Raw genomic sequence first — 9,745 nt, forward strand, 5'->3', positions numbered from 1 at the left:
GAGAAACTACTGAATTCCTGTATATTTTATGGGGAAAAAAAATCAAAATACAAGAGATGAAATCCTTTCTCTTCTCTCCCGAGTTGAATCAGAAGGTTTGTTTTTATGTAGATGCTTTCAACTATCAGCTCAAGAAAGATTTGAAAGAATAAAGCCAAAACAAGACCAGTACTGAAGAATAACACATTTAAGAGAATGCAGATATGCTACTACAAAGCAAATAGAGAAACAAGCAGAGCATACCTACAGTAGATGTAAATACACCATTACAAACTATTCTTAACACACTGACCTCTGACTATAAAGTATTTTCATAAGATTATTGCATAGATTGTACCCATATATGTAATGTATATGTACATACAGTATATGGCTGTATATATGGCATGTGTGTAGCGTACCCCAATTTGGCATACACACTACCAAACTTGAAAATGAAGGGGTTAATACAGTAACAGCCCACTTGTATGATTTGACCTTCCAGCTCTTAGTCATGCAGTAACGATAAAAGCAATAGACTACAACCCTCCACTTCCAAGATACAAAACACAACACCTACAACAGTTAATGCTTTCTCACAGAAAGAAATAGGTTGACCGTTTAAGCAAACAACTCCCTGAAAACATGCCATGACAATTCATCTTTTTGCTCTTGTTTTTAGAATGCCCAAAAACCTCTTTCAAGGCAAAATGAGCTGCCAGATGAGACTTTTGGAAACACATTCACAGTAACTCACTTAGGACATGGTACATAACAACGCAATCACATCCTCTCTGAAAAAAAAAGCATAATAATGATAAAAGCAAATCTGATCACAAGGAAATGAAAAACGTTTAACATCAACAGATGTCTGCTGGATCATTCTCACAAATGGCCATTTGCCAAGAAAAGAATACTAAATTTCTGGCTCTCGCTGTCTTGACTACGGTACACTTACGGTGAGAATCCAGCTCAGTCATTCATTTATTCGAGCACTACACCTGTAACAGCAGGGAAGTACCTGTTACCCTGTGACATTAACATCTGAAAACCAAATTTGATAAAGCCTCAGTCAAATTTTTATAAATCCTAATGACTAAATCTGTTCATATTGATTCATTTCCTTGACTACAAAACCAGCTCATAAAGATTTGTTTTGGATGGATGCTCAAGGCCTCTGAGAAAGACAGTTGCATGTAGGTAAGCAGGTGCTGGGGGTCTCTATTTTGTGTAACTTGCACACAATCATACATACTTATAATTTCCTTCTCCCAGAAGGAAACATGAAAGTAAAAACAAAAAATGGCACAAGTCTGTGAATTTAAAGCTGGAGGAAGGTCTATGGTTGAGTAGGCTGGTGAACACATCTGATCTCTGCTACTTACACTAATACGCCACTAATTTCCTCCCCCTACCCATCATCAGCTTCTTAGTGGATTTACCAGAACCCACCCCAGCTTTGCCACCTAAGCACAGGCTTGGGATCCAGGCTGAGAAGATGCTGGAGCTCTGTCTCTCACTGCCATTTCACTCAGCGCAAATGATAAGGAACCGCCTTCCTTAGACTTGAGGGAGAAAGATAACCTACAGATGCTTGAATGTATTCAGCTGTCTGTATTCAGTTACTCAGTTTGCACGTTTAATGTTTAAATTGGTTGATCTCTAAAAAATTAGGAGTTTTAAACCTCGCTGGGCTACATTCTTTTCAGGAAAGAAACGGGAGCCCTGCTCCTTATGCCACACTTTATTATCACATTATGTAAGAGCAGTGCTCCTACACTGGTATATAAATGCTGAGTGCTGTCTCCATCTGCTTTGTGACTACTTTTGCTGTCCTTTTACAGACAGTACCACTTCCTCTGTTATATATCTTAAAGAACAGCAACAGGGCAGTATAACATTTTCTCAACTCTTCGATAATTCAGACTGGTGGCAAAGTGGGCTCTTGCAGTTTCCTGCAACTGATGTATCTGTTGCCGTTCTCTTAACCAACACTGAGAGACCTGGTCACTTCCCATTGAACTTCCCCACTTACACAGCACCTTTTAACAAAAATTGAAAAAGAAAACAAAAAAGAAAGAAAAACAACAGATGCCAGGATGCTATTCAACTCTGTTTTAACAACCTCAGAAGGTCTGCAGCAAGGTGTGGAATCCTACCACTTTCCCACCAGCAGTTCCAATTCTCAAGGCAGAAAACCAAGCTTATGTCCATCTACAAAGATCCCAAGCATGCCCCACAAGCATCTGATAGAAGCTTAACGCATGAGCTCCTTAAAATGGTAGAGTGGCAGCTTCTCTTCAGGCAGCAACAGATGTCGAAAGAGAAGCTGCAGCAGCAGCTACTGTGTGAGCAACCTTCTACCAGGACTCAGCATGCTCAGTTTTCCTATTTGAATACATTAGGCATAAATGAGTTACACAACAAGGTCAAGCAGATTGAAACACCTCATTAAATTTCATCAGTGCCAGTATGACCAGGTACATGAGACACCGACTGCTTAATATCACTATTATATTAATGGAGAAAGGAGACAGGGATCTCACACTGCCCAGAGTACACAGGTGAATCCAAAACAGTTAAACAAGAAGAACCAAAACTGCTGTAAATGTACATAAATAAAGGAAATTAATTCTAGGGAGCAGACAGAATTATGTCTTCACTGCCACAGCTGTGCCAGATGACAGACTGAGGGTGAAGTCCTCACATACGTGACACAGAATAGTAACGTTTAATAGAAACACCCAACTCTTCACTACCCTGATTATGGTCACATTGAGGACTGGCAAAGGGAGAAAGCCTTGCTACATACTCAGTCCTGTATGTATGTTCAGTTTTGATGTGTCCTTCAGACAGATTTAAGTCACTAAACAACTCAGCCTCTGACTAAAATAGTGCTTTGTTTTACAACTACCAAGGGAATAAAACCCACTAAATATTACAGGACACGATAAGACATCAAGAGATGGTGAGCTACAGCCCATGACTGCACTTTGAGAACAGACATCATGTGATGAGACTCATTATGAGAACCATTGGTGATGGGTGAATGGTTGGACCGGATGATCCTGTGGGTCTTTTCCAACCTTAGTGATTCTATGATTCTGTGATTATCACTGTCATAATGACACAATTTATATCAAACTACTGGTGCATTAAAGTGGGATTCAAAATTTACTTTTGATTCTTTGCTTTTCCTTTTTATTTCAAAAAGAAATGTATTAAATGACTGAATTAGAACTCCTAAACGCTGAACACTTCCCACCTGGTTTCTATTTTCTTAGTGAGTGAGATTCTGTGCCTACTGGAGGTCAATAGGGCACTATCATTACCCTCAATGGACACAGCAATAAGCTATGGGCCAAACCATAGGTGAATTTATTTGAGTTCTTTTCACAAATACACACCTAAATACAGCAACTGGAGATGGTGTTTTTAGAAATCACATCTGAGATGACTACCTTAGTACTTAAGTATTTCCAAGTAAGTGGAAATACCTGCACGCATGTTTTTCAGTAGAGATACTGATTTACAAGAACTTAGGTTTCTCAAGTTTCAGTTCTTGTCAATAGGAAACAGTCCAGTAATGACATTCTGTACAGAAAGTTCGATTTGTTACCTAAAATATTCAGAGAATACTTTAAAGTGTGAATGAGAAAGTCCAAATTAAGACCACTGTGTGAAACACTGAACATCAGAACCTTGCGTGCTTTTATGTACCATTTACCCTATAGTAGACACAACTTTTCTAAGGAAAGAAATACTTTCGTACTTGAAGTATATTTATTCTAGTTCAGATGACAGAGAAAAAGTGTCTGTTTATTAAAAAGAATGAGCTACGGGATCATAAAACATCATCTCATAACTATCAAGGCTTAAGTGCAATTCCAAAGCCAAATTCAGCTTCCAGCTTTATCACAGAATGTTGTTTTTTTTTTGTAATAGTGAAGCCATCTGAAGAGAAACTCAGTGGGTAACACTTCACTGGGTTTGAGCCATCCATGGTGCCTTTCAGGTTACGAAATGAATTCACCACCATAACTGCTGCTGTTTTAGCGACTGCTGGTCCTGAACGCTGCCAAGCCATACACACACCTGCATCCACATCCTCATCCCCATTGTGCCCATCCGCTTGCAGTTGGAGATCTAGCAGCAGGAGAGGCTTGGCCAAGGGCAGAGTGGTGCTTCAAGGGAGGGTGGCCTTTAGGGTAATTGTAAATGGTGCCTGTTGCACAGCAAAGGGAATTCCCCCGTCCCTAAATATAGCTATCAGTACCAACTCCTGAGCAAATTAAGGAGTTACACCAACCTGTGAATACAAAGGATTCTCTGTGCTGACAGAAAGCGATGAGGGAGGAAGGTGGTACCCAACCCCCTATCTCCAGCCGCAGACAGGTGGTTAATGCTGGGGAGGAAAGAGATAGTGAAGAACGCAGGTGAACAAAGCACGGTCTTTTCCCCTTCTGTATGCACCAAAGAAGCTCTCCACAAAACCAGGTGGAAGCACATCTTGGAGAAGGAAATAGTACCTCATTCCGAACACTCCAGCAAATCCTAAACTCATTCCTAAACTCATTCATCAAACTAAACAGTTTAATTGCCCGCATCACTACTTGTTTCATAGTACAACATTCCTAACCTCAGCTCCCAGACTTCAGATGTCTCAGTAGGGTCAAGCAAGCATCGTATATATTCCTTTAGTATATATATAAGATACATGCAGGCATCATTTCACCTCCCAGTTTCCTCTGATCTGATGAACCACGTTATGAAGCTTCTTTTCTAAACCCTGGATCACTTTTTGTCGCCATGCTTTTACTAATACTTCACATCCTTCCTCATGTGCATAGCAACACTGGACACAGGCTCAGCATTCCAGTCATCTTACTAATGCCATGTACTTTCCCAATTCTATGCACTATTTTTATTGCTATATAGCCAAAGATCACACTTCGCTCACAGCATTACAATGAAAACTCCTGTTGAGATGATTCTCCAAACAAGTTCTTAAACCTCCTTCCAAATTGCCAGTTTGAAGACAGCCTTCTATCCTGCTGGTGTAACTGCATTCCTGGTCCCTTTGTATCCAGCTACATGAAAAACAGATTCTGCTGGATGAGACCCACTTAAAAATGTGATCATAGAATCATAGAATGGCCTGGATTGAAAAGGACCACTGTGATCATCAAATTTCAACCCCCCTGCTATGTGCAGGGTCACCAACCACCAGACCAGGCTGCCCAGAGCCACATCCAGCCTGGCCTTGAATGCCTCCAAGGATGGGACATCCACAGCCTCCTTGGGCAGCCTGTTCCAGTGTGTCACCACCCTCTGTGAGAAAAACTTCCTCCTAATATCCAACCTAAACCTCCCCTGTCTCAGTTTAAAACTATTCCTCCTTGTGATTTGAACTATATGGCACTAGCAACTTGTTCCGCATATGCGCACACAAAACGCTGCATATAATCATTGGTAACGATGAGATACCATTGCAAAACAGTGAATATAATGATATTAAACAGCACTACACCAAGATCCAGCCCCTGGGGGACCCCACAAGGAACAGCTGCACTCAGAAAGAAAGACACGCCTAAGTGCCTCTCTAAACTAAGGAAGATTTATGAAGAAGCTTTGCCAATGTTTGTAGTATTTAATCCACAGTGACTCCATGGCACAATTGTTTTAAACTCACACTTCACTGCAGAGTTAATAGATATATCAGGGACACAATATAAGGGTGAGTCCGCTACAGTAGAACGGTTGATGAATAGCTCAGGAATTTGGGAGATGTGGTTTTTTACAATTGAGAACTCTGGGATGCAATTTGTTCTGGTTCTACTGTAAATTGGTCTTTAACAATGTTAAGATCCAGAATGAGTAAGCCACAACTTGTTATTTATTTCAGACCCTCCATTTTAAAGCTCGCAATTTTTTCAGCCAGGAAAACAATAATTAATAATGTCAGTAAGTAAAAGCATTCATAACATTAACTGTAAAAGTTTTAGGCTCACTCTCCATTAAAAAAAACTTCAGGACCAACTGGGTGCCAATTAGTCAGCTGGGGAACCTATTAATACTATATTCTAGCAGTGTGTTTCAATGTACATAAACACACACTGGTATCGATGAGGTTTGATGCTGAACACTCCCAGTGCGAGATGCTCTATTCAGCCACTTGTAGCTCGGCCAGACTTTATTTGGGTTGAAATTTTCCAAGCTGAACGTCTGCCTCGGGTTAAATTTTATTCCATGTGCGTAGAGATTGCTTCTGAGGGAGGGATGCAGAAAGAGGTAGACTGAGGCTAGAAAATCTCAGCCAAAATAGTTCAGCTGTTTTCAGAACAAGACCAGGGAAAATTCTATCTTTCAATGTTGACAGAAAACGCTGGCAAACTTGTTGGAAGGTTATAACGCCCTTTCAGCTTTGGATAACAGATGTGAAATCTGACACGAGGGCTGCAGCTGTTAGGGTTGGGGTAGCACATGCACCTTTTGCTGTCCCAATGAAAAAGCCACCTAGATTTGGTCCAGCTAATTAAGATTAATTGCATATGGCACTTTTTCAGTGGATATTCACTAGGTCAGGGCTAAGTTCTTCACAACTTCTTATGTCGATCAAACTGCATAGGTCATCCCCACAACAAGAGACAACCTCTCTCCTGTTTCCTGTCTAGAAAAGGACTGCAGCTGGGAAAATCTTCTCCAAAGCAGGCAATGGGCTCCAGGCTTTTTGTATAGTGGTCAGCCGAGGCCAACATGGCACCAGGAACTTGGGACAAGAGCTGGCATCCTGCTTCTCCTGCCCCCTCACTGCCCCATCCCACAGGTCTTCGCAGCAACACGTTGCTGCAGAGCACCATGTGAGGAGACCAAGGAAGATGTTTCACGCAAGAAAGATGCTTTGTGCAAGAAAGAGGGTGATGGGAAGTACAGAAGCAAAGGAGAAGAGAAGGAAAGCAGATGCAAGGAGACAGCGAGAGAATGAAACAGCACCAAAACGAGGAATGGCACAGAAGGACACAGACAGACTGGGGAAACCCAAGATCCCTATGGCAGAGTCCAGGACACAGACCAGGGTTTCTGAGCCATTCCCTCCCTGCCTGCGAACAGCTGTGGGCCAAACTGAGAGAGCACAACAGACCATGTCTTGCTGGCCTAATCGCAGCCAAGATCTGCCCGCATAGCTGGTGCCCAGTGGAGACCTCAGACAACAGTCCCATGCGTTGCACCAGCGGAGGAAGGAGGCAACACACATACATTGCCTCAGGATGCCTATCTGTTTATCTTATCTTTTCCTAACTGAAAGAAAACCTAGGAAGTGACACTCAAAAAAGCAGCATGAAAAGTGTGATTAACAGGGCAGAATTTGGGACTTACTAGTACTAAGTGACCTGTGGTAATTAAAGCCATCTCCCAGTGCTCATATGCATGGAGGTCAGTCTCCAGTTGCGACTGACCTGGTCATATTTTTTCCCTGACAGAGGCTCTGATACAATTAACAGACAAATTTTCTTTTTGCCCTTGTTCTTTAGAGCACTACTGTTCTATCAGACCAGAGGATGATTTACTTTCCTCTCAGGTTCTTCTACTGTTCTCATCACCGTACTAAACCATGAAGTAAAGGACACTGGTATCCATGATCTCTTGAAGACGGGAAACTAAGACATGAAAAAAATGAACGTAGAAAGCTGTGGACACCAAGTGAGCGATCCTGATGAACAAGACTTGTATTGCTAACATGCTTAGGCCTGCAAGAGATCTTCTGCATGTTGAGAACAAACAGCTATTGACTTCTGTTCCGGACGAGTGAGTTCAGCCCAACTGCAAGTCAGACTCCAGGCTCAGGTTAGGCACCAGAAAAACAAATGTGTGTGAAAACATGGAAATCTTATGGGAAGGACAGGAGCTGCAGAATCCAATTCTCCAACTATCTTAGGCACAAAAACGCCTCTCCCTCTTTATACAGCCTGGTTCAAACCACATCGCTTCTGCCCAGCTGTGAGGCCATACCCACTGCCTCTATTACCCCTTGGTTCCACTGAGCAGGGCAGGAGGAGCAGGGGTGGTCACCTCACAGCTGATGGTCACCTCCTGGCACACGGACTCAGCGCAGCCTCGCACTTTGCGGCTCCAACACCTCAGCTGGCAAACATTCAGAGAGAGAGAGAGAGAGTGGTGGTGATGTACAGAGCACAGAGCACACACAGGGATCAGCTGCATCCACTGGGTGGCAGGCACGTTTCACACGATCGAGATACATACATCCAGAGGTATACAAACAAAACCTCCTCAATACTGCATTTGTGCTCCATCTCAGAAGCAGCAACCAAATACACAGTCAAAAAAAAAAAAAAAGAAACAACAACAAAAACACAGTAATAATATATAAACAGCAGCCAAAGTGCTGCAGAGGGCAAGCCTTCAAATCCTTCCCTTATTTAAGGAACTTATCAGAAAAAAAGCAATAAAGTTGGGGATTACAGCTGTAAATGCATCTGTGTGCGTGAGGAGCAAAGCTGTGAAGTTCAGCAAACACACGAAGCCAGTGTACGTCCCATGGACGCTCGCTCAGAATCATTTCAAAATTGGCCTCAGAAACGTTTCTGGAGAAGAGGACGTTGACCAAGCTTCAACCCAGCGCATATTTGTATAACCAAGCTGTAAACTACATGAAAACTACACTCAGAATGGAAATGCTGACAAACGCATAACTCCCGCAGGGCGCTATGACAGCCCAACCGCAGGCCCTCCCCTTGGGGAACCAGCCAGGCTGCTTCCCCCTCCTTGTAACACAGCTCAGCAGCCTGGGCCGGGGGGCTCAGTACCTCCAGGATCTCTCTTCTTGTCACCAATTTAAGCGCTTCTTCTATTTCCCACATGGAGAATCACACCCCTGTTCTCACAGCAACCGAGCACGGGGCCTCTTCAATCCGTGACTCACTCCACAGGCTTCTCCCCACCCTCGGTGTGATGTTTGCAAAGGGGTTGCCAGCTGCAGCCCATGAATTAAGATACGTATATTAAGATAGATAGATAGATATGTATTTTTTCAGCTTGTGGTAGCGTTGGGAAATAAGTTTTGGGTTATCAGGGTTCAGAACACAACACCGGTACAACTTTTATTGAAGTCAAACAGCCGAAGAGGGAACTCGACGCCCAACAAGTAGGCACCGAGGCGACACGAGCGGGACTCGAACCCCGGCCCCTCTCCACAGGGCGTCGGTGCGCGGCCGCTGCCCCTCACGGAGCGGCCCCGGCCGCCTCCCTTTCCCTCACGGACACGCACGCGCCGCGGCCTCCAACCGTCCCGCGCGCGCCTCCGCCCCGGCGGCAGCACGGAGCCGGCGCTGCCCGACGCCGGCGGGGCGGCGGCGGCGGGAGGGACGGGCGGCGCGCAACCCGTCCGCTCTCCGGGCACGCGTCCTCGCCCGCCCTCACCCCCTCAACTCCGCGGGAAGTTAGCAGGGGCAGCCAGCGGGCACCGCGCCGCTTCCCCAGCCCCGCTCCCTTCGCACCTCCCGTCTCTCTCAGCCCGGCGCAGAGCGCTGCCGGCGGCGGCGCGGCTCGAACCCGCGGCAGCTCCCGTCCCCCTCGAGCGCGGGGCGCGGCGGCACTCACCGGCGGCGGCTCCCTCGGCGCGCGGCTCCCCGCTGAGCGTTCGCTGCTCCCGGGGCGGGGAAGGAGGAGCGGGCGGAGGGAGGAGGTGGGGACGGGCGGGGGAGGAGAACGCGGACTGAGCCCTGCCGGCCGCCGTCGCCGCGCTCTC

The 9,745-nt window shown here is 45.0% G+C and overlaps 1 protein-coding gene across 13 annotated transcripts in view; it reads right to left on the reverse strand.

The window, feature by feature from the left end:
* ELF1 (E74 like ETS transcription factor 1) overlaps positions 1-9,653 on the reverse strand; it is an 86,936-nt gene extending 77,283 nt beyond the window's left edge. For all 13 annotated transcript variants that reach the window (XM_040699726.2, NM_001006269.2, XM_015275429.4 and 10 more), the window contains exon 1: positions 9,598-9,653. The gene's annotated coding sequence lies outside the window, so the exon portion shown is untranslated. The remainder of the gene's footprint in view (positions 1-9,597) is intronic.
* Between the last annotated feature and the right edge of the window lie 92 nt (positions 9,654-9,745).

This window comes from Gallus gallus, chromosome 1 (genome assembly GCF_016699485.2).
Source record: "Gallus gallus isolate bGalGal1 chromosome 1, bGalGal1.mat.broiler.GRCg7b, whole genome shotgun sequence".
NCBI lineage: Eukaryota > Metazoa > Chordata > Aves > Galliformes > Phasianidae > Gallus > Gallus gallus.